This window comes from Pelobates fuscus, chromosome 11 (genome assembly GCF_036172605.1).
Source record: "Pelobates fuscus isolate aPelFus1 chromosome 11, aPelFus1.pri, whole genome shotgun sequence".
Classification (NCBI taxonomy): Eukaryota; Metazoa; Chordata; class Amphibia; order Anura; family Pelobatidae; genus Pelobates; species Pelobates fuscus.
This window is the reverse complement of record NC_086327.1, coordinates 39,936,945-39,962,821: the sequence shown is the minus strand read 5'-3', so window position 1 is coordinate 39,962,821 and position 25,877 is coordinate 39,936,945.

The window sequence follows — 25,877 nt, the reverse complement described above, 5'->3', positions numbered from 1 at the left end:
AGAGGCTCTTGCTCAAAAAATTGTAAGTTCATTACATATATGTTTCTGCATATATCCCAATTCAAAGTGACCTATATCCCAAGATCTTTGCTCTCAGTTGCTTATTAAGGCAGAGATTTGCATAAATCACTCCAACTATAAAACCAGCCAACTCCAATTAGGTGTAACAACCCAAAAAATAACAAAAAGGCAATAGGTGGATTGGTGCTAGTTTGTTAAAGTGAAAGCTATCCTAGTGTCTATAGTCACTCACCAGACACTAAATACAATATTACAAATACAAGATATAGGGTGCGCAATAATAACCTCCAACACACAGTGAAAACAGTGAAAACATATTACAGCAAATTCCTGATGGTACATATGATAGCAGGCTCTGGCTCTATTGGCTTGTCAATAAATAAAGCCGTTTTGATGCAGTTTCAGAACCTGTAGCACCTTCTCCCACAAACTTGCTAGGGAAACTTGAAGTATATAAAATCAATTTATTTCAGAATAAAGTGCCTGAATACATGGATTTTTGCATCCCCCTGCTGTGGTAACCTAAGGTGGCCGACTGGGCCGCCTTATGGACGCGCCAGCCCTGACTACACCTACTTCATGCAGGGCTGGACTGGGGACAAATTTGGCCTAGGCATTATCACAGCGGCCCAATGGGAAGGGGACAGTACCAGAAAGGGTGTATATTGGGCATGTGCATGGGGAAATTTTTTGGTTCGGTGCGGCATTCCGAAATTCGGGATTTTCGCAATTCGGGACTTCGGCAATTCGCCACTTCAAGACTTCGGAACTTCGACACTTCGGAAATTCAGCAACTTCGGCACTTCGACACTTCGGAAATTCGGCAACTCCCTAATTCCGACGGTATTAGGGAGTTATCTACCAAAAGGCTGAAAGACCTAAATTGGTCTTTCAGACAAATTTACTAATACTAAGATAAATTACTTAGTATTAGTAAATTTTGCCCCTACTCGCTATACCACGAGTAGGGGCATGTCTAGTAAACATTGAGCAGCCTGTGACTGCTCACTATTTAAAAAAAATATAATAAAAAATAGTGCCCCCCCTCTGCCCCCCACCCCTGAGTGGCGGGTGGGGGCCCTAAAGTAAAATGATGGGGGGGGGACCTATTGTCCTCCCCCTGGCCCCCACCCCTGAGCGGCGGGTGGGGGCCCTAAATACTAATAAGGGGAGGGGGACCTAATGTCCTCCCCCCTGGCCCCCACCCCTGAGGGGTGGGCGGGGGCCCTAAATACTAATAAGGGGGGACCTAATGTCCTCCCCCTGGCCCCCACCCCTGAGCGGTGGGTGGGGGCCCTAAACAAGAATAAGGGGGGGGACCTAGTGTCCTCCCCCCTGGCCCCCACCCCTGAGCGGCGGATGGGGGCCCTAAATTGTAATAAGGGGGGGACCTAGTGTCCTCTCCCCTGGCCCCCACCCCTCAGCAGCGGGTGGGGGCCCTAAATACTAATAAGGGGAGGGACCTAATGTCCTCCACCCTGGCCCCCACCCCTGAGCGGTGGGTGGGGGCCTTAAATACTAATAAGGGGGGGGAACCTAATGTCCTCCCCCTGGCCCCCACCCCAGAGCGGCGGGTGGGGGCCCTAAATTGTAATAAGGGGGGGACCTAGTGTCCGCCCTCCTGGCTCCCACCCCTCAGAGGCGGGTGAGGGCCCTAAATACTTAAAAGGGGGGGACCTAAGGTCCTCCCCCCTGGCCCCCACCCCTGAGCGGCGGGTGGGGGCCCTAATAAAAAGTCCCCACCCAGGTGACTAGGTGATCCCCCTACCTACCCCCCTCACCCTAAAAACTAATGAGGGGGGAACCTTTAACTAAGTACCTGTAAAAAAAATAAAAAACTTACCATTCAATGTTTTCTTTCTTCTAAAATCTTCTTTTTTCAGCCCCAAAAAAGGCCAAATAAAAAAACCATAATAACCTACGCAATTATATAAAAAAAATAATAATAAAAAATAAATAAAATAATCCTTCTTCACCCATGGAGGGCTCCGCGCAGACTGAGCTCTGCAGGGCGGGGCAAGGCTTATAAAGCCTTGCCCCGCCCTGTAATTAGGCTCAGAGCACTCTGATTGGTGGGTTTAAGCCATCCAACCAGAGTGCTCTGACAGGTAAATGAAGAGACAGACAGGTAAGTCTCTACATTTACCTGTCACAGCACTCTGATTGGTTGGTTTGAAATCCACCAATCAGAGTGCTCTGTGTAATTTTACACAGCGTGGGAAAGTTCTTTGGAATTTTCCCACGCTGTGTAATTTGACTCATAACTCTCTGATTGGTGGATTAAGTAGGCTCTGTCATGAGAAAAAGAGCCTAAATTTTATGTTTTTTTGTAAATCTGTTTTATTTTTTTGAGAATGTACATTTATAAAAGTATACAAGAGAAAGCGTGCAGGCCTCTCCCAATAATGTGGAAGGATCATAACATGTAGCTCTATATTTGAAAGCATAAAATTCGTTGACATCATAAGTTGTACAGTGGATATGCTCCCCCTAATTCCCAGATCTTCTCATATGTTAGCGCGTGTAAATTTAATGACACATTTGTACTTTTTTTGCTTGTTACTTGTGACTAATGTCTCAATACGTGGGAAAGAGTATTGTGCATGTGTTTGTCAGCTGCTTGTGAGATTGCGTGTGTGTAGAGTGAACTGGTTGTGGTGTGGTGTTTTGTGTACATAGGTCGGTTTCAGTTGTGCTGTGTTTGTGGTGTAAAATCTGTGGATAGGACAGAGAGAGTGTGTGTTTGCATGTGTGTGTGTGTGTGTGTAGGTGCTGTAGTGTAGGAGGCATAGTGTGTGTATAGGTGTTGTAGTGTGTAGGGGCTGTAGAGAGTGTGTGTTTGTGTGCAATGGATCCAGAGTGTGTATAGGGGATGTAGTGTATTTAAGTGTAACAGTGTCTATAGGGGATGCTGTGTGTGTGATTAGGTGTTGTGTGTGTGTGTGTGTGCGTGGGATTCAGAGTGTGTATAAGGAATGCAGCGTGTGTGTCTATAGTGGATCTAGTGCATGTGTAGGGTATCTGTAGGTGTGTAGGGGATGTGTAGAGTGTGTATAAAGGATATAGTGTCTATAGGGTATAATGTGTGTGTAGGAGCGTGGTGCTGAATAATGTTTTTTTGTGGAATAGGTCCTGCATTGTGTGCAGGGATTGTGATGGGAGTAAATATATATAATTTTTATAAAAAAAATTACTTTCTATGTCACCTTCCTTTTTCTTACCTCTCATTGAAAACCCTTGTGGTAGTGAGTAACTTCAGCCTGCAACTCCTCTGGATGCAGACAGAGTACACTCCTAGCAACGCTCTGACATCACAACTCCTCTGGTGTCGTTATGTCGGAGTGTTGCCATTGTAACATGCAGCAATGTTCCAAATTGCCGAGCTCGCAAGGTGCAGGCTAGAGCCTTATGGGTCTTCCTCTCTGATTTCTGATAGTTTAGTGGTTGTATCCTGTGTGGGGCAATAGAGACAATGAGAGCTAAACCAGACATGTCAGATAACAACATATACACTCATCAAGCTTAAGGTGACAATTTTCATTGATCCTTTATCAGCTCTGTGCTTTACAGCATTGCTGGAGGTGGGATGCACCGACCACCTACCAGTGATCTTTGGGGAGCTAAGGGTATGACAACCAAACTTGCCGAAATTTAGCAAGGAAGTGCTACGGCACACTCCAGAGGAGTGCAACTTGTGTGATCACACAAGTCACATATTTCCCTAAGGCTGCTCTTTCTAACTCTACAACTACACTACATAACCAAATTTCATCTCATCATCTGCTCATTATCTGCAATCTTGATTACTTCATCTATTTATTCAATGTTCTCTATATGTCCTCTAGTTTCATTCAACATATGGTTCCTTCTCACTTTTATTGTCATCTGTTCCCATCTTGGCATATAAATCTCACCTACAAGAATTCTCTACGGCTGCTCCATTTTTATTGGATGTCTTCCCTTACCTCTCAGATTTTCCCTTGACTCCAATTCTTTAAAGGAAAACTATAGCATTTGGAATACAAACATGTATTCCTAACACTAGAGTAATCTACTCCCTACGTAGATTCAGGGTACCACTTAAATGAAATTAAATGAGTGTCAAAAGAGGTTTTACTTGCCTTTTTTCCAGTGCCGAGATTCTCCATCCAGCTGCCTGTTCTACTTCTAGTGATGTCGTCCTGCGGACAGAAGTGCATGCGCTATGAGTCCAATCAAATGCTTCTCATAGGGGAGCATTGAATCCAACACTTTTTTTATCAACTTTAGAGGACTTAGACGTCCTCATACAATGCATGAAGACATTGGATTTCACATAATAAATACTAATTAAGTTAGAGGGGACAGCCACTAAAGGTGTGTTTAGCACTGCATTGATAACAAAGTCTACAAAACTGCAATGTTTCAGACCAAAACAACAGAGCCACTGCATCCAGGCCACTTTATCATAGAGATGAATAGTCTATGTGCCTGTAATGCTTCTCAAAATTTCCTAAGACACACTTAATTTTTAAGTCATGTCCTGGGTAACCCACTCTTACACTGTTCATCTAATTTGGTCCAATACTTATTGCACCTATTCCACATGATACACATTTATGTAAATATTGTATTGTCAGTGCAAATGTAATACATGTCAGAGCAAATGTAATACTCTTCTGTACATTGTATATTTATATTTTTGTAGTTATTCCCCACATCATTAGGGCTCTTCTTGTTTGCCTAACGTGTTACGATTACTTGCATGAAACATTAACTTATTCAACTCAGCACAGTATGTTGATGATATATAGGTAATGGTAAAAAGGATGTTGACCCTGGTTTTGACCATACATTTAACAACACCTGTTGATACGATTAGAAATAAAAATGTTCAAGCATGCAAAAGTATTTTGTGAAAGGTCTCTTTCTTCTTCCGCACCTGAAAATAACTAAACAGTCACGCCAGTATCATCAGTCAAAGAAGTGTCAAGAGTATGTTCATAAATATAGACATTCCTGAAAAAGATTTGACTTCATCTCAGGACATCCTGCTCTTCAACGTGTGCCTTGAAGTTTGCTTTGAGAATGACTTGGATAGCATTACTACACTGGGTAATTAGTCATCACCCTCAGATTCTTCCCATACCTGTGTGGTGAAGCATCTTGCATAATTAGACTGAATAGCTTTTTAACAGGCTTGTGCATTTGGTTTCTCTGAGTGATTTGGAGTCAACATGTCATTCTATACGGTCGGAATTTGGTCGACCAAGTTTTGATCAGAAATAAAAGTGTGTGTGTGTGTGTATTTGTACGAGCTCAACTCCCACATGGCTGAAATATGGTCATCCTAACTTTTTTTGTATGAGTTGATTGGACTGATATAAAGTTTTCCGCAATCCAGAAGTCTACTTTATAATTAGTGTATTATAGAGGTGTCTCTGAAGCAAGTCCTCAAAGACCACAACTATTATTTGTATCCCTTTCTGAAAAGAACTGGATGAACCCTCTTTACAATAATACATTTATGACAGCCAAGGCACACATGAACATGGGGTTACATGTTAGCTTCACATAGTCTCCTGCATGTGACTCTCATTTTGAACTCTATGTTCCTGCTATCATGACATCTCTAAAACTACTTTTTCTTTAAAATTACTTTGAAATTATAATCAATGTAACCAACTATAACAAGGACAAAAATCTGGAATATACACTGTGTGCAGAATTATTAGGCAAATGAGTATTTTGACCACATCATCCTCTTTATGCATGTTGTCTTACTCCAAGCTGTATAGGCTCGAAAGCCTACTACCAATTAAGCATATTAGGTGATGTGCATCTCTGTAATGAGAAGGGGTGTGGTCTAATGACATCAACACCCTATATCAGGTGTGCATAATTATTAGGCAACTTCCTTTCCTTTGGCAAAATGGGTCAAAAGAAGGACTTGACAGGCTCATAAAAGTCAAAAATAGTGAGATATCTTGCAGAGGGATGCAGCACTCTTAAAATTGCAAAGCTTCTGAAGCGTGATCATCGAACAATCAAGCGTTTCATTCAAAATAGTCAACAGGGTCGCAAGAAGCGTGTGGAGAAACCAAGGCGCAAAATAACTGCCCATGAACTGAGAAAAGTCAAGCGTGCAGCTGCCAAGATGCCAAGTTTGGCCATATTTCAGAGCTGCAACATCACTGGAGTGCCCGAAAGCACAAGGTGTGCAATACTCAGAGACATGGCCAAGGTAAGAAAGGCTGAAAGACGACCACCACTGAACAACACACAAGCTGAAACGTCAAGACTGGGCCAAGAAATATCTCAAGACTGATTCTTCTAAGGTTTTATGGACTGATGAAATGAGAGTGAGTCTTGATGGGCCAGATGGATGGATTGGTAAAGGGCAGAGAGCTCCAGTCCGACTCAGACGCCAGCAAGGTGGAGGTGGAGTACTGGTTTGGGCTGGTATCATCAAAGATGAGCTTGTGGGCCTTTTCGGGTTGAGGATGGAGTCAAGCTCAACTCCCAGTTTCTGGAAGACACCTTCTTCAAGCAGTGGTACAGGAAGAAGTCTGCATCCTTCAAGAAAAACATGATTTTCATGCAGGACAATGCTCCATCACACGCATGCAAGTACTCCACAGCGTGGCTGGCAAGAAAGGGTATAAAAGAAGAAAATCTAATGACATGGCCTCCTTGTTCACCTGATCTGAACCCCATTGAGAACCTGTGGTCCATCATCAAATGTGAGATTTACAAGGAGGGAAAACAGTACACCTCTCTGAACAGTGTCTGGGAGGCTGTGGTTGCTGCTGCACGCAATGTTGATGGTGAACAGATCAAAACACTGACATGAATCCATGGATGGCAGGCTTTTGAGTGTCCTTGCAAAGAAAGGTGGCTATATTGGTCACTGATTTGTTTTTGTTATGTTTTTGAATGTCAGAAATGTATATTTGTGAATGTTGAGATGTTATATTGGTTTCACTGGTAAAAATAAATAATTTAAATGGGTATATATTTGGTTTTTGTTAAGTTGCCTAATAATTATGCACAGTAATAGTCACCTGCACACACAGATATCCCCCTAAAATAGCTATAACTAAAAACAAACTAAAAACTACTTCCAAAAATCTTCAGCTTTGATATTAATTAGTTTTTTGGGTTCATTGGGAACATGGTTGTTGTTCAATAATAAAATTAATCCTCAAAAATACAACTTGCCTAATAATTCTGCACTCCCTGTAGAAGCCAGCTAAGCATAACGGGAAATGTAGTTCACAAACATTTTTGGTGCCAAGTTAATGATATTGTTCCCAAAGCAGGCATAGGTTTATAAACCGCTATACTTAGGATTGTACTGGACAAAATCAACAAACTATATAACATATCTCTAAGCAACAATTTAATGACCACTGACCTGACCCTGCAAGAATTTCCTGTATGACAAGCCTGGTTTAGCAGAAAGAAGGTAGTAAATATGTTTATGTTGAGATAGGGCTGTGACGTCGTTTAAAATTATTACACACCTGTGAGGCTGCAAACAAGAGTTTTGTAATGTGGAACCACATCTGCGTGAAGCAGTTTGGAAGCCAAGTATGATGCTATTATCTGTACGGAAATAAGCAAGACTTTTAATAGAATATATATAAAATAATAGACAAATCTAGACTATCATTTCCTCTGCCACGCAGCGTCCTTCGAGCTATGTAACTGGAAACACATGTCAGCTCTGTGTAACAAAAGTAAGTGTAGGCTTGAGAAAAAGAGAAAGTGAGATCTGCACAAGCAGCGTTTTACTGACTAAGCAAACCGACATGTATCATAGAAAAACAAGCAACAAGCGTGGGCAAGAAAGCAAGGCATTCTAATCTCCCCTGGAGAACTTGACTCCCATCAATCTTGCTAGTAGGTAGCACACATCTGGAGAACATATTAATATGTTTGTGTACAAAACATGTCTGTTGGTACCAGACTTTCAGGGCTAAAATGCATTTGTGATGACATATCTCAACTGATTAATGATCATCACGAAGACCTGATGGACTCTGAACATGGATTTGTAGGCCAGGTCCTTTGTTTCTCCCAAAGCTAGTTATTTATTGTAAAATCTACTGAAAAACATAAATGTTCTAAAAAGGGTTTCTCATCTATTACTAACCAGGCACTGCTAATCATTAAAAAAAAATTTCATAAGAAACTCTCTTAAATAAGGCTTAATTGACTATGCCTATGGCATGTCTCCCGATTATCCCTATTTACAAGGGACAGTGCTACTTTTGGCCCAAATTCTCCTGTCCCTCTTTTCTATCCCAATGGCTTTTCTAGGCGCCCCATATTGTTGGTCTGTGTAACAGAGCTCCATAGCAATAACACTCACAGTAATGCATTTTTAAACTACAATAAATGTTTTTAGAAATCACTCTGTACACCTTGATACCTTGTTCTTGTTCTAAAGTGCAGTTTAGTTTAATAAGTTATTAGTATGTCACCTACAATTTCTCAGAGTAGCTCCACCCTTGACCACATCCCTATAATGATAGTGTCCCTCTTTCTCCATTTGAAATGTTGTTTTCAAATGAGTTTTGCTGTGGTGTATGAAATGGATGAAAGGCTCAGATCTAACTGATCCCTCTGCAATTGGTAATAATATTTTAGGCTTGATACATGCCATTTCCCCATTCTCTAAGTCTTATCTGTCCAACTGTGGTGTACCATATCTCTACTGTGTGCCACATTCATGCACTGTTAGTTATGTCGTTTTGATCCTGACGACTGACAATCCAGTGAAATTTGTCTTGTCAGAACAAAGCGTTCTCCATAAATTAATTGAACATTTCACTGTTTAATAGGGCAATGCTCTAATTAGTCTGCTTTTCATTCCAACACTGCTAAGGTATGTGTCAGTATCCAAAACTTGACTTTGATACTTTATTCCTTTCATTTATGTTTATATCAGCAGTGCCTATGTTTTACTACTAGTGGCCTCCCTAGCCACTAGTCTATCTGTCTAAACTCACTCTCACTTGCATAGCAGGGTGATTATACCTGCTATAAAAGGCCACACCTGACTAAACCAAACTACCTTTACATTGATTGACATTTGTGTTCTGATGTGGATGACTTCTGATCCTGGCTCATTCCGAGGAAACCTGATCAACCCTGAATACCACTTAACCTTCCTGATTTAACCGGCCCTCCTGCTTTGTTTCCAGTCTGCTCTTCTCCAAGAAGCTTGGTAAACAAAACCTGATCACCAATACCAACCTGCTTTATTTCTTGCTGGACTTTATTGCCAATTTACCTTATTGCTTTTGTTCTACTGGACACTTAACCAAATTCAACACAACCTACCTGGATAATATTGACTTTCGTAATTGTTTGCAGTTATCCTAAACAACCCTGCTGCAACGATCTGATATCTGCATTACTGCCTCCAACAATAAGAGACTGAACATCTAAATGTCCAATTAACCTGAATTCATTTTACCTTTATATTCTGTTTATTTTAATCGTATTATCATATTGTCTGTCTGTAACCTATAATTCCACTTATAGGTTTCCCTTTCAACTGATAACCTTGTTGGGGCATATTGCCTAACTCTTTATTTCTGTTCTTTATTTATACTAACCTATAATTCTGTTTACGGGTTCTCCTTCTCACTATTCCCTTATTTCTACCTATAATTCGGTGTATAGGTTCTACTTCTATCTATTTCTATATAACCTATTACCGTATATACTCGAGTATAAGCCGACCCGAATATAAGCCGAGGCCCCTAATTTTACCCCAAAAAACTGGGAAAACTTATTGACTCGAGTATAAGACTAGGGTGGGAAATGCAGCAGCTACTGGTAAATTTCTAAATAAAATTAGATCCTAAAAAAAATATATTAATTGAATATTTATTTGCAGTGTGTGTATAATGAATGCAGTGTGTGTATAATGAATGCAGTGTGTGTGTATGAATGCAGTGTGTGTGTATGAATGCAGTGTGTGTGTATGAGTGCAGCGTGTGTGTATGAGTGCAGCGTGTGTGTATGAGTGCAGCGTGTGTATGTGTGCAGCGTGTGTATGTGTGCAGCGTGTGTATGTGTGCAGCGTGTGTGTGTGTGTATGTGTACAGTGTGTGTGTGTATGAATGCAGTATGTGTGCAGTGTGTGTGTATGTGTGCAGTGTGTGTGTGTATGTGTGCAGTGTGTGTGTATGAGTGCAGTGTGTGTGTATGAATGCAGTGTGTGTGTGTATGAATGCAGTGTGTGTATGAGTGCAGTGTATGTGTGCAGTGTGTGTGTATGTGTGCAGTGTGTGTATGAATGCAGTGTGTGTGTGTATGAATGCAGTGTGTGTGTGTGTGTGTGTATGAGTGCAGTGTGTGTGTGTATGAATGCAGTGTGTGTGTATGAATGCAGTGTGTGTGTGTATGAATGCAGTGTGTGTGTGTATGAATGCAGTGTGTGTGTGTGTGTATGTGTGCAGTGTGTGTATGAGTGTGTGTGTGTGTGTGTGTGTTGCAGTGGTGGGAGGTGGGCAATTTTATTATTTTATTTATTATTATTTTGTATTATTTTAATATATTTTTTTCCTTATTATTTTTTATTTAATTATTATTTTTTTTTCGTCCCCCCTCCCTGCTTGATACATGGCAGGGAGGGGGGCTCCTTCCCTAGTGGTCCAGCATTGGCAGTTCAGTGGGGGGGGGGGGAGAGGGGGCTGGCAGAGATCTTACTTACCCGTCCTGCAGCTCCTGTCAGCTCCCTCCTCCTCCGCCGGTCCGTTCAGCTCTTCTGTCAGCTCACAGTGTAAATCTCGCGAGAGCCGCGGCTCTCGCGAGACTTACACTGGGAGCTGACCGAGGTGCTGAACGGACCGGCGGAGGAGGAGGGAGCTGACAGGAGCTGCAGGACGGGTAAGTAAGATCTCTGCCAGCCCCCTCTCCCCCCAGTCTGTATTATGGCAATGCAAATTGCCATAATACAGACTCTGACTCGAGTATAAGCCGAGTTCCGGTTTTTCAGCACAAAAAATGTGCTGAAAAACTCGGCTTATACTCGAGTATATACGGTACTTCTGCCTATAATTTCATTTATAGGTTCTGCTTCTATATATTTCTGTAAAACCTGTTATCAACCTATAATTCCGTTTATAGGTTCTCCTTATTCTCCTCACCTATAATTTATCTTATAGGTTCTTCTGAGACCTGATAACCTGCTTGGGGCATATTGCCTAACTCGTTATTTCTCTTGGGGCATATTGCCTCACTCCTTATTTCTGTTCTTTCTTTATACTGCCTATAATTCTGCTTGTAAGTTCTTCTTCCTTCCAAACCTATAATTCCGCTTATAGGTTCTCCTTCCTTCCAAACCTATTATTCCTCTAATAGGTGATCCCTCTTCCTTCTAAACCTATAATTCCACTTATAGGTTCTCCTTCTTTCTCCAAACCTATAATTCTGCTTATAGGTTCTCCTGCTTCCCTCTAACCTATATTCACTTTATAGGTTCCCCATCGACCTTCTGTCTATAATCTCATTTATAGAATAACCTGTTTGGGGCTTATTGTCTAAACCACTATTTCTGTTATCTTCCATTATACCTACCTGTAATCCCATTTATAGGTTCTGCTTTCCGCTTTGCCTGTATTATTTCCATTTCCCTTTAAAGGACCACTCTAGTGCCAGGAAAACATACTCGTTTTCCTGGCACTAGAGTACCCTGAGGGTGCCCCCACCCTCAGGGACCCCCTCCCGCCGGGCTCTGGAGAGAGGAAGGGGTTAAACTTACCTCTTTTTCCAGCGCCGGGCGGGGAGCTTTCCTCCTCCTCTCCATTTTGATCGCGACGTCATCGGCTGAATGCGCATGCGCGGCGGGAGCCACGCTCGCATTCAGCCGGTCGCATAGGAAAGCATTTACAATGCTTTCCTATGGACGCTTGCGTGCTCTCACTGTGATTTTCACAGTGAGAATCACGCAAACGCCTCTAGCGGCTGTCAGTGAGACAGCCACTAGAGGATTTGGAGGCTGGATTAACCCTCATTATAAACATAGCAGTTTCTCTGAATCTGCTATGTTTATAAAAAAAAGGGTTAATCCTAGAGGTACCTGGCACCCAGACCACTTCATTAAGCTGAAGTCGTCTGGGTGCCTAGAGTGGTCCTTTAAGTCTTACTTCACTTATTATTTCTAGTCAAAACCATGTCTAAGTATTCCAATAAAGAACAACCTAAAGTCAACCCCGGCATAAATATCTTGTCTGACCTGATCAGAAATGTTTAAAGTTCGGTGGAGAGAGCTTGATGGGAATAGTTAGAGGGCCTTAGTGTAGGGGGACTTGTAATCTTTTTTGAGATCAGAGCTCTCCCTCCCCGGTCCGCAGGCACTGTGCTGGCAGCCGGCAGGGGAGGGAGGGAGAGAGGACCCGGGAGCTCAGCCTGCAGCTCCTCCAGGTCCTCCTCTCGCGAGCACGGAGCGTTGCCGCGTTATCACAGCAACGCTCCAAATCTCGCGTGAGTGAACTCTGGCCCTGAAACGCGGGCTAGAGTTCTCTCTCACCACTGGAACCACCGGGGATTCCCACTGGGACCACCAGGGATCAAGAAATTTCCCCCCTCCTCCTCCTCTATAAAGGTAGGAAGGGAGGGGGGACATCAATATATATATATATATATATATATATATATATATATATTATTAAATAAAAAATTTTTTTAATTAAAAAGCCCTTCCTGCCCTTCCCTCCTTCCCCCCCATACACACACATTGCCCCCACACACACATTGCCCCTACACACACATTGCCCCTACACACACATTGCCCCTACACACACATTGCCCCTACACACACATTGCCCCCACACACACACGCCCCCCCCATACACACACGCCCCCCCCATACACACACGCCCCCCCATACACACACGCCCCCCCATACACACACTGCCCCCCATACACAAACTGCGCCCCCCACACACACTGCCCCCATACACAAACTGCGCCCCACACACACACTGCCCCCATACACACACTGCACCCCACACACACACTGCCCCCCCCATACACACACTGCCCCCACACACACACTGCGCCCGTTTGGGTTACGTTAGAATTTGGTAATCACACAGTAATTCGTGTAGGTGTGATTTATAGGCCCCCAGGACAAATTGAAGAGTTAGATAATCTACTAGTTGAGGAAATAGCTAAAATGACAATGAAGGGGGAAGTTATCATCATGGGTGACTTTAATCTTCCTGATGTGAATTGGAAAACAAAAATAACTGCTTGTGCCAGGAGCACACATATTCTAAACTCCCTAATGGGATTGTCTCTAAAACAAGTCGTTGAGGAGCCAACTCGTAAAGAGGCCATACTAGATTTAGTGTTAACAAATGAAGATTTGGTATCCGATATTACTCTAGATGAAAGTTTAGGATCCAGTGATCATCAATCAGTGTGGTTTAATATAAGAACAGTGACTGAGTCACACCACACAAAAACAAAAGTTTTAGACTTTAGAAAAACAGACTTTTCTAAAATTAGAATATGTGTAAAGGAGTCATTATCAGACTGGAGCAATTTAAATGGCGTCCAAGAGAAATGGGATTATTTAAAAGTTGCACCACTGAAGGCAACAGAAAATTGTATTAGGCTTGTCAGTAAAAGCAAAAAAATTCAAGAAACCACTGTGGTACTCCGCAGATGTGGCCAAAATAGTAAAAAACTAAAAGTTAGCATTTAGTAATTATAAAAAAAACCAGAGTGAGGAAGACAGAATGATCTATAAGATGATTAGGCAGAAAGTTATAAGGCTAAGCAAGTTATAAGAGCTTCCAAATCACACACAGAAGAGAAAATAGCACAGTCAGTAAAAAAGGGGGACAAAACTTTTTTTAGATACATAAATGAGAAAAGAAAAGTAAAACAAGGATTAGTTAGATTAAAAACAAAAGAAGGAGAGGCGGAGCCTGACCGAGCAGGGAAATGGCGGCCTAATCCCCGAGCTCTGCCAAGGCCTCGCCGCAATCACACGCCATCGAGAGCACCTGAGCCCCCAAACCCCCCTAAAAAATACCCCGGACACCCACCTCACCATCCTCACTCACCCCCCAATGGGAGGAAACAGAAAATCGCGAGGATCCGCGGTGGCGCCGATCTTCCGGCAAAAGGCCGAGAAGGCCCAGGCGCCATCTTTAGAGCACTCACCAACGGACTCTGACTCTGAGATGAGCAGTCAGGCAATCCCGGACCGGGCAGAGGCACCACTAACCCGGCGGGACATGCGAGGGTTTCTCGCCGACTTCCGGAGGTCAGTAGCAGAGGAGCTGGAAAAGAAACTGGGCCCAATCATGGCGGGAATGGCGGATCTAACTGCCCGCACACAGGCCACAGAGACCAAGATGGCGGAGGCTATGGAGACTGTGCAGGCGCATGGAGGAGAGCTGCAGGACCTCCGCGAACAGCTGCGTTCCCTGGAAGAATCGAATGAGGATTTAAACAACAGGACAAGGAGAAACAACATAAGGGCGAGAGGCATACCAGAGACAGTCTCCACTGAGCTCCTGACTGACACCCTCACAGACATATTCAGGAACCTTTTGCCTGAAGCCTCCAATGCAGATCTGCTAATGGATCGCGCACACAGGGCACTGAGAGCCCCCAGCAACAACACTGCCACCCCAAGGGATGTGATCGTGAGGCTCCATTTCTATCATGTCAAGGAGCGCATAATGAGGGCCGCCAGAGACACTCCCATAGAGGTGGAAGGCGTCCAGGTCCAGCTATATCAAGACCTGGCGCCAACCACCCTGAAAAGGCGCCGAGACCTGCGCCCCCTCACGCAGCACCTCACTCAGCATGGCCTCAGGTATGCTTGGGGCCACCCGTTTAAACTTATCGTACGCAGGGAGGGCAGGTTCCACTCAATCTCACACGCCGCAGAAGCCCCTGCCCTCCTGGAACACTTAGGCCTGCCACAGCTCCCAGAGCCACTCAACCTGGCCTCAGGCCCCCCAGCACCACTACCAACAGCCAGCCGCAATCTGCCGCCCAGACGCCGGGATGGATCCCACGACCACGCAGAGCAGCTGAGGCCTGCCATCGCACGCACCTAGGAACCAGGCCACAGACGCAGCATGAGCACCAACCGGACACCAGGACTTGAACCACCCACCTACACAGGCCGGCCCCACGGGGCACAAAAGAGCCGCCATCAGTGGCCACCCTTGGGATACAGAAGCTGATGCCACGACGAAGACCGCACTCATTTTGCCCACTCGCAGCCCCCTGAAGCTCAAGTCAGCAACAGACGACCAGGCACCCACATGGACAGCTTCCTCTGAAGCCCTTCATAGACGGACACTGGACACTGGACTCTGGGCTGCAAGTATAACGGGGCAGACATACATACATACATACATGCAAGACACCAGGGACAGTAATTGAACTCTCTGGGGGGGGGGGAGGCGGGAGTGCATGTGGAGCGGGTGGGCGGATGGGGGGGGAGGGGGGAGGGCATGTGGAGCGGGTGGGCGGATGGGGGGGGACGAACAGGCTCACAGGGGCCAAAGCATACCGGGTGAACAAGGCCACACATGCACCGGGAGACGAGGGACCCCACGCCAGGCCCCCCACAGCCGGGGCAGCCACCCACACCCGACAGGGGAGCCCAGCACCCTTCCGCAGGCTCGGTCAGCTGTCACCAAACACCTCTGGCCGCGCCAGACAGACCCAGACCCTGGGGGGAAACACTGACGCCACAACACCGGAGTATGGACAGGCCCCTACCACCAGGGGAACATACGGAAGGCAACTGGGTGACTGGGGGACCCCCCTCACGGAGCACAATGGGCATCGAGACAGCTAGGCTCCCCGGGGGGCTACAACCAGACGGAAGGGACCGGACGGCCACTATAGCCCACTACCCCCTGGACCGTAGAGCAGGGGCCCCCTAAGTCCTCATACGCTATGCAACCCACGGAACCCGTAGAGACGGGCCCAGCCCAGACACCAGCTGACCGGACACACCCACCCAGCCGCCCACGCGGTACCCACAGGCACGTCTTAAGGGGGCCAGCAGACCGGAGTCACTAGATGGCTCCGGGATGGGCACCCAGGCTCAACAAGGCCGGAGACACACACCATGACAGCACGACCGAGAGACCAGCTGATGGGCCAAACTAACACCCGCTACACCCCCACCCCCACCAGACGGGCACACACGACAGGGGACCTGGAGCACCTAGACGGGGGAGCCCAGACAACCACCGGCGGAACCCACAACCACAGCCGCCGTCCCAACAAGACACCACTAGGGGCCCCTGACCTCCAACCAGAGAGACCACGACAGGACAATACGGGACCCGGGTGACAACACATGGGGAGACACATAGATGGGGAGCTCAGGCCCTACCCACGCATGGCCACCAGCGAGATGAGGCGCTTGACGCCAGCAACAGACCAGGAACACCACGCGGGGGGCAAGACTGCTAAAGCAACCTAGACGCACACACCAAACCTAGCACCCACGCTAACTGACCTGCACCCTCAGCCCAGATATCAATACGGCAGGTGACCGACAAAGGGAACCACAAAACAACAAACCCAAACAGTAGCAGAACACCGCTGACATACACACACGAAAACAAACACGGCGGGGCCGGACGAACACCACGTCACGCCACAGGCACCTCAGTACCACCCAACACCACATGGCACATGCAGGAAACCACACAACACATCAGGTGACGAGATGGTTGCTCATGCATATTACAAGGCTTATTATTGCAATGACCAGGTTCTTTGTTTACTTGTTTATATTACCAAAGCTACAACTAATATGTTTTAATGATGTTATGAAAATGTTGCATAAACTATGTTGAAAAGATGTCACTGACAGGCCTCTAAGCTCAGCACCACCACAAGAGGCGCCAACACCTTCCAAACCTTAGGGAAGAGCAGTTGGCCAGCTACTATGGCCACAGGCCACAACCTTTTCCTCCCTACCCGTGCTCCCCCCCCTCTCCCTCCCCTCCCTCCCTCCCTCCCTCCCCATAAAACAAGAAACACAGGAAGACACCGGGTACTGAGCTGCCCCGAACAACACCCCCCCACACATTATAACCCACTACGCTACCAATAAATGCAGAGGCACCAACAGCTACAACACGGGCATCACAGGACCTTAGGCGGGGACACCCACCACGGCAAGGACGAGGGGCTATCGCCCCCGAGCACGCTACCCCCACCACTCAGGGCAGCCACGGATACCATGGACTCACACACAACCCCGCACCACTCCCCTAGTCCTCATTCAGAGCTCAGCCAACACAGCCCCGTACTAGGCAGGCCGAAAGCAGGAACTGCCACGACCCGCCAAAACCCTCCCTCAGGACTTGCACCTTCTAATCCCACTAAGCGGATAGGAGACCGAGCCCTCCCGCCAACCAGACGACTGGCCAGATTGATAAGCCCAGTTACCCCCCGCCCCAATTACAGCGACAGCCCGCCGCGCGCTCCGGGGACCCCCCCAACCCACAACCCCTCCCTACCTCCAACCCGCCACCACCGAGGGCGCAGTGCGGGTCATGGCGCCACCTTCCACGAAGATTCGCCTAACCTCCCTCAATGTGAAGGGGCTACACTCCCCAGGCAAGAGACACGGGTTATTACGATGGGCCAACCGCACGGGGGCAGATATAATCCTACTCCAGGAAACTCACTTCACGGACCGGAAACGTTTCCCTCTAACCAATAGACGCTTCAAACGACACTTTTTAGCTAACTCACCGGACCCAAAGAAAAAAGGAGTTGCAATCCTGTTACGCAACTCCTGCCCTTTGGAAGATATACACACGTATCCAGATCCTGACGGGCGATATCTGATCCTCACAGGACACATGGGTACAACCCCACTCGCCGTATGCTCCCTCTATGCACCGGCCACGCTGGACCCCACCTTCTGGAGCACCTTCAAGTCCCGACTCAGCAGCATCTCGGCCAAACACCTCATCATAGGGGGGGATTTCAACGCGACACACACACCCGCCATAGACCGAAGAGCGCGTGATAACACAATACCGGCCCCAACGAGGAATGACAAGTTATATGCCAACTTCCTCCACGAGACCACGCTCCTGGACGTTTGGAGAGCTCACCACCCGGCAGATAAAGATTTCACCTTCTACTCCCACTCACACCGGTCATATTCCCGTATCGACTGCTTCCTGGTCTCGCAGGCGATCCAGCCCTGGACCACCCACTCACAAATTGGCAACATAACGTGGTCGGACCATGCGGAGATCACGCTGGACCTTCAAATCCCACGGCTATCCTGTCCGTGGCGCTGGCGACTCAATCCGTGGATCCTCCGGGACAAAGAAACAGTACATACCATAACCGACCACCTCAAAACCTATTTCGAGATAAATACAACCGAAGACATGGCCCCGGCAACAGTATGGGCAGCGCACAAAGCGACAATCCGAGGCCACCTGATAGCAATCGCCACGACCCACAAAAAACAACGCCTCCAGGACCTCACAGAAGCATTGGCTAACCTAACTAAGCTCGAAATGTTGCACAAACAAAACCCCTCTGATAAAGTGTTACAGGAACTTACCACCATAAGAGAGCACCTCCGGCGGCTATCCTCAGCAGACGTAGCACGAAACCTTATGTGGGCCAAACAACGCTTTTACGAAAAGGGGAACAAAGCAGACTCCCTCCTGGCTAATTGCCTCAAAAAACGACAGGACAACAAACGAATTGCCAAAATTAGAACCAGCACGGGGGAGCTCACGAAGGACCCAGACACGATAGCGCAAGAATTCCTGCGATATTACACGAAACTATACAACCATGCCGACCCCTCAACAGGGGACGGGTCCCAAAGAGAACGAATTTCATCTTTCTTACAACCGCTCAACCTGCCCACCCTATCCACACAGGCACAGGCACTGATGGAAGCACCCATGGAGGGCGAGGAACTTGCCCAGGTCCTCAAAACGCTGAAGCCACTGAAAAGCCCAGGACCGGACGGCTTCACCGCACTTTACTATAAAACATTCTAGGCAACGCTCATACCACACCTGTGCAAAACTTTTAACTCTATCCTCCAAGGTAATCGGCTCCCCCCGGACATGCTCGCCGCCGACATATGCCTCCTGCCCAAACCAGGCAAAGAACAGTTAGAACCCGGCCACTACCGGCCCATATCACTTCTAAACACAGATCTGAAAATCCTTACCAAAGCCCTGGCCAACCGTCTCAACACCTTCCTCCCCCAGTTGATACATCCCGACCAGGTCGGCTTCATTCCGAAGCGACAGGCATCGGACAACACCAGAAGAGCCTTCAACACAATCTGGTACACCCAGAATCGGAACATCCCGGCGGTCATGCTCTCGCTGGACGCAGAGAAGGCGTTCGATCGCCTTCTCTGGCCATACATGTTCCAAATACTCACACACCTCAAATTCCCGGCCGGCTTCATGAACGCCCTAGAAGCAATTTACAATCGCCCCACAGGGAAACTTCTTCTACCCAACATCGAGGCCCGAACCTTCACCATACAGAACAGGACCAGACAGGGCTGCCCCCTCTCACCCTTAATCTTTGCAATCTCCCTGGAGCCACTTCTACAGGCCATACGCACCCGCCCGGACATAAAAGGCATCCAAATTAGAAATGAAAAATACGCAGTGGCGGCATATGCGGACGATGTCCTTTTGTCCCTCGCGGACCCGATACCGTCCCTACACGCCACGCTCGAAGTAATAGCCGAATACTCCAGCTTCTCCGGGTACAAAATCAATCAGACAAAATCAGTTCTCATACCAATGGCAATGGAATTGCAACAAATCCAACTCCTACGCAAATCATTTCCCTTCCAAATCTCTACGTCTCATCTCACATACCTGGGCACTCGATTGCCCCCACGCTTGGAAGATACCTACGACCTCAATTACAAACCACTTCTAACAGCAGCTCACCAGGACCTCCAACGCTGGGACAAATTAGGGATCTCATGGATTGGTAGAGTCACAACCATGAAAATGAATTTACTACCACGCTTCCTGTATCTCTTTCAAACACTACCCATCCCCATACAGAAGAAAGATTTTACAGACCTTCAAGCAGCTATTGACAAATTTGTCTGGAGGGGCAAACGACCACGCATTCGTAGATCGACCATGTATGTCCCCAAAACCAGCGGAGGCCTCGGACTACCCAACTTCCAACAATACTATAATGCAGCACAATTGGCCCACGTCCAACATTGGCACGCCCCCCCGAGCACGAAGTGATGGGTGGACCTGGAGCATGATGTCATGGGATGGGATCTACCATCATCATATATGTGGGTGCCCCCCGTGCATCGCCCGCTCCCACCGCCCACCTCTCCGGCAATCACTCACACGCTAGCGCTGTGGGATAAACTCAACCTTAAATACGAACTGTCCTCTTTCATCTCCCCGGTAACACCAATATACCGGAACAAACTCTTCCCACCAGGGATGGTGGCAAAACACTTCCGCGCGTTTGACCAGAGGGACATCTCCAGACTCCTACACCTATATCAACAAGGGAAAATCATAGACTACAAAGACCTGCCGGACAACGAAACACTTACAACTGCGGACCATTTCCGCTACATCCAGCTCAGAGACCTAGCCAGACAGCCAATCATCAAACAAGCGGGGACCTCGCCCCTAACGCCATTTGAGAAAAGATGCTTCGACGCACCCTTGCACTCGGGGCAAATCTCCAGCTTATACGCCACCCTAACAACGCATACCTCACACATCAACCTCACCTATATTGCTGCATGGGAAAGGGACCTGGGACCACCGGAAGAACCGAGCGACTGGGCCGAAATCTGGGAGGCAACAAACTCCCTGACAGTGTGTGTCACCCACAAGGAACAAGCGTACAAAACGCTGTTCCGGTGGTACTTGACACCATACAGACTCCACAAAATGGGACAAAAAACAGACACCCTGTGCTGGAAACTGTGTGGCGAAGCTGGCTCCTACATACATTGCTGGTGGTCCTGCCCAAAACTTAAACCACTGTGGGCGGCAATCAGCGGTCTCATAGAACAAATACTCAACAAACCTTACCCGGCGCTACCGTGGACGGCACTACTCAACAAACCGCTGGACTCCCTCACCAGGAGCGAGAACAAGCTAGCCGCAAGGATAACACTAGCGACTAGAAGAGCGATCGCGGAGCGGTGGGCCGACCACCGAATTCCCGCACTCTCAACCATCATCAACAAGATAATAGAAACCCGAGACCTGGACGAGCTCACCGCGCAGATCCACGACTCTTACAAAGCATTTCACCGAACCTGGGATCCCTGGGACATAAACTACCCAACGCTGGACACCATGGTCAGAGCGTAAACGCTCCATCGGACAGCTGGCCCCACCACCTGGCGGACCTCGCGGCATGTCCATACCCCGTACAGCGGACCCACCAACGTCTGCACCCCTCTCCCACAAATCCACTCCCCTCACCCCCCCCCCAGGGGGGGCCCCGGCGGGCGCGGGCGGCAGAGGGGGACAATACCCACGACCCCACCACAGGACTCCCCAGTTGTTAGAGGAGGAGGAAGCCCAGGAAAGAAAGGGGGCACCCCGGGACAGATCCCATACCCGCCCCTGACCACAACAACCGAACTACTGCCACCCCACGGGACGAAAATGGGAATCCCAACCAAGACGAACACCCGCCCAGAGCCTCAGCACCAGACAGGTAGGACCCAACACGGCACAGCTCCACGGCCCCAACCATTACAACAGGCATGGCAATGGTCCACAAAGACCAGATACCGAGGCCAGAGGCGGGATCCCGCACCGCACAACGACGGGAAGAACCCCGAAGACACTAGGCCTCCACCCTAGGCCCCCCCCGACTACACATTCAAACACCCCCACACACAACCAAGGAAGAAGCAAACAGTGAGAATACCCCCCCCCCCCACCACCGACACGCTTAGGCGGACAGCCAAGCGCACCACAACAAATCACTGACCCTGGCTTCTCTCCCCCCCCCCCTCTTCCTTTTTTTTTTTCTTTTCTTTTCTCTTCTCCCTCTCCTTTCTCTCCCTCCTCCTCTACGGTACCCCCTTCCCCCACAACCCCAACAGAAACGGGAAGAGATACTGCCAACAAGAGAAGCTCATAGACCCCGGGACCAAGTACCCCAGTTCACCCCTACCCGGTTAAAAGGATAATGTACACAAATCAATCAGATTGGACATGGGATAAATTTGTGAACTGTTTAGGCTCAGCAGCTAGCAACAGCAACACTACCATGAACAACGAGACAGTGTTAGGAAACCGGCTTTAATTGATGTACCACCATGTCATGATCTGTACGTAAGCCTAAATATGCACCTTTGAAAATAAGGAATTTATAAAAAAAAAGGCAATACCCAACTGTTGTAACTAAGACTGTCTGACTAGCACTTATACTCATGGTGAACGACTGCTATAACAGTAAATGTATGATATGTAAACACTGTACCACAAACCAATTCCCAATTTTCTTTTCTGTACCCCCACCCCATAAAACAAAAATCTTTCAAAATAAAGAATTTATAAAAAAAAAAAAAAAAAAAAGAAGGAAGGTATGTAGAAGAGGATAAAGGTCTAGCTGACTGCCTCAATGAATATATTTGTTTGGTATTTACAGATGAAAATGAAGGAGAGGGACCTCAGTTAAGAAAAAGGATAAATGAGTTATTTATTACACGTGAGTTTACAGAGGAAGAGGTTCTATTTCAACTGTCAAAAGTAGAGACAAATAAGTCAATGGGACCTGATGGAATACACCCAAAGCTATTAAAAGAGCTTAGTGGTGTACTAGCAAAAGCATTAACAGATTTATTTAACCAAACATTGATAACAGGAGTAGTCCCAGAAGATTGGAAGTTGGCGAATGTTGTGCCCATTCACAAGAAAGGTAATAGGGAGGAGTCGGGCAACTATAAGCCAGTAAGCCTTACTTCAGTAGTGGGGAAAGTAATGGAAACCATGTTAAAGGATAGGATTGTTGAACATCTAAAAACACATGGATTTCAAGATCAGAGACAACATGGGTTTACTTCAGGGAGATCATGCCAAACTAATCTCATGGATTTTTTTGATTGGGTAACTAAAATTATAGATCAGGGTGGTGCAGTAGACATTGCTTACCTAGATTTCACTAAGGCTTTTGACACTGTTGCACATAGAAGGCTTATCAATAAACTGCAATCTTTGAGTTTGGATTCCAATATTGTTGAATGGGTGAGGCAGTGGCTGAGTGACAAGCAACAGGGGGTTGTAGTCAATGGAGTATATTCAAAGCTTGGGCTTGTCACCAGTGGGGTACCTCAGGGATATGTACTTGGACCCATTCTCTTTAATATTTTTATTAGTGATATTGCAGAAGGTCTTGATGGTAAGGTATGTCTTTTTGCTGATGATACTAAGATATGTAACAGGATTGACGTTCCAGGAGGGATAAGCCAAATGGCAAATGATTTAGGTAAACTAGAAAAATGGTCAGAGTTGTGGCAACTGCCATTTAATGTGGATAAGTGCAAGATAATGCATCTTGGACATAAAAACCCAAGGGCAGAGTACAGCATATTTGATAGAGTCCTAACCTCAACATCTGAGGAAAGGGATTTAGGGGTGATTATTTCTGATGACTTAAAGGTAGGCAGACAATGTAATAGAGCAGCAGGAAATGCTAGCACAATGCTTGGTTGTATAGGGAGAGGTATTAGCAGTAGAAAGAGGGAAGTGCTCATGCCATTGTACAGAACACTGGTGAGACCTCACTTGGAGTATTGTACGCAGTACTGGAGACCGTATCTTCAGAAGGATATTGATACCTTAGAGAGAGTTCAGAGAAGGGCTACTAAACTGGTTCATGGATTGCAGGATAAAACTTACCAGGAAAGGTTAAAGGATCTTAACATGTATAGCTTGGAGGAAAGACGAGACAGGGGGGATATGATAGAAACATTTAAATACATAAAGGGAATCAACACAGTAAAGGAGGAGACTATATTTAAAAGAAGAAAAACTACCACAACAAGAGGACATAATCTTAAATTAGGGGGACAAAGGTTTAAAAATAATATCAGGAAGTATTACTTTACTGAGAGGGTAGTGGATGCATGGAATAGCCTTCTAGCTGAAGTGGTAGAGGTTAACACAGTAAAGGAGTTTAAGCATGCATGGGATAGGCATAAGGCTATCCTAACTATAAGATAAGGCCAGAGACTAATGAAAGTATTTAGAAAATTGGGCAGACTAGATGGGCCGAATGGTTCTTATCTGCCGTCACATTCTATGTTTCTATCTCCATGACATTCTTCTGCTCTCAGAATCCATGAGTCTTCTCCATACACACCTGTACTGGGCGATCAGACTCTTCTAGAATTTAGGTTTCCTGGTAAATTGTCAGAATACATTCTGGAACCTTCCAATAGCATATAATTTCTGGTCGAACAAATGTTTCATCTGCTAACAGACAGTCATCAAGAGAAAAATCCAATGCCGGATCCAAATGCCCTCTTGGTGGATGATTTCTGCAAGATTGGAGTCCAGTAAGGCACTATGTGTTTCTTCCCTTCTGTCTAATTTTGAGACCTCTGCTTTCAGAGGACTTCTCCGGTACACTGCTTCTCTAGGCCTCCTGCTCCTTTATACCTTTTCGGATGTTAATGTTGTTTAATTTATTAAGATTCTATGTGGTCGAAATCAGATATTTCTTTAAAACAACTGTCAGCTAAATTAGTTATGTTGTATTGCTTAATGTCTTAATGTAAAAGTGCAGGCTCCTTGCATGATTATTTGTTCGGGAGAGAGCTAGGTTAGACACTTCTCCTCCCCTCTCCCCCCCCCCCCCCCCCCCCCCCAGCATTGTAAAGGGTTTAAAAAAAACTTATGTAATTTACCTGATTCCAGTGTCGATGTCCCTCTGTGCTGGGTCAGGCATATCCTCTGCTCCACCGACGGGGGGGACACCTAATGCGCATGTGCAGCGAGTGCTGTAAGCGCATTAGGACTTCCCATAGGAAAGCATTGAAGTAATGCTTTATTATGGGATTTTAGGTGATGCTGGATGTCCTCATCTAATGTGTGAGGACGTACAGCATCATTTAGCAGACCAGAAGTCTGCTAAGGACCCAAGAGCACCTCTAGTTGTTGTCTGGTAGACAGTCACTAGAGGTGGAGTTCAACCTGCGAGGTAACTATTGCATTTTCTTAATAACTGCAATAATTACAATTGCAGGGTTAAGGGGACAGAGACATTGCATCCAGACCACTTCAATGAGATAAAGTTGTCTGGATGCCTATAGTGTTCCTTTAAAAGACACGTACAGGATCATATTTAGCTCTGTTTGTCAACCTTATTGTCCATTTTCTATGTATTTTGGCTCAATGATATAATTGTCCTTGCTAAACGTGGATATGTCTATTTTCATCTCCCACTCTATTACAGGTGCTATGTCCTCCAAAGTTTCTAGTTTGGGATGGGTTTTTTTTGTCCACTTAATATTTCATGATGTAATATTTGATATTTTATTGCGTATTTATTGCTATGGTGATATATATTTGACTCGTCACGTTGTGAGGATTACCACATTCCTTTCTCTTCTTTTCAGCTTGAAACGTTTTTATCTCCACATTTGCAGTGTCAAGGTTGGAGTCTTTGTAAGTTGTTGGATTTTGTTCAGAGTTGGTTCCTGTTGAGTAATAAATTAGCATGGTCTTCCGTTGCGCAAGAAAGAGGTGTTGCTGGGGGTGGGCTTTGACATTATAGGTTATGCCCTGTTTTGATTGGTTTGTGTTGCTAAGCACATTTGTTAACTGTTTCAT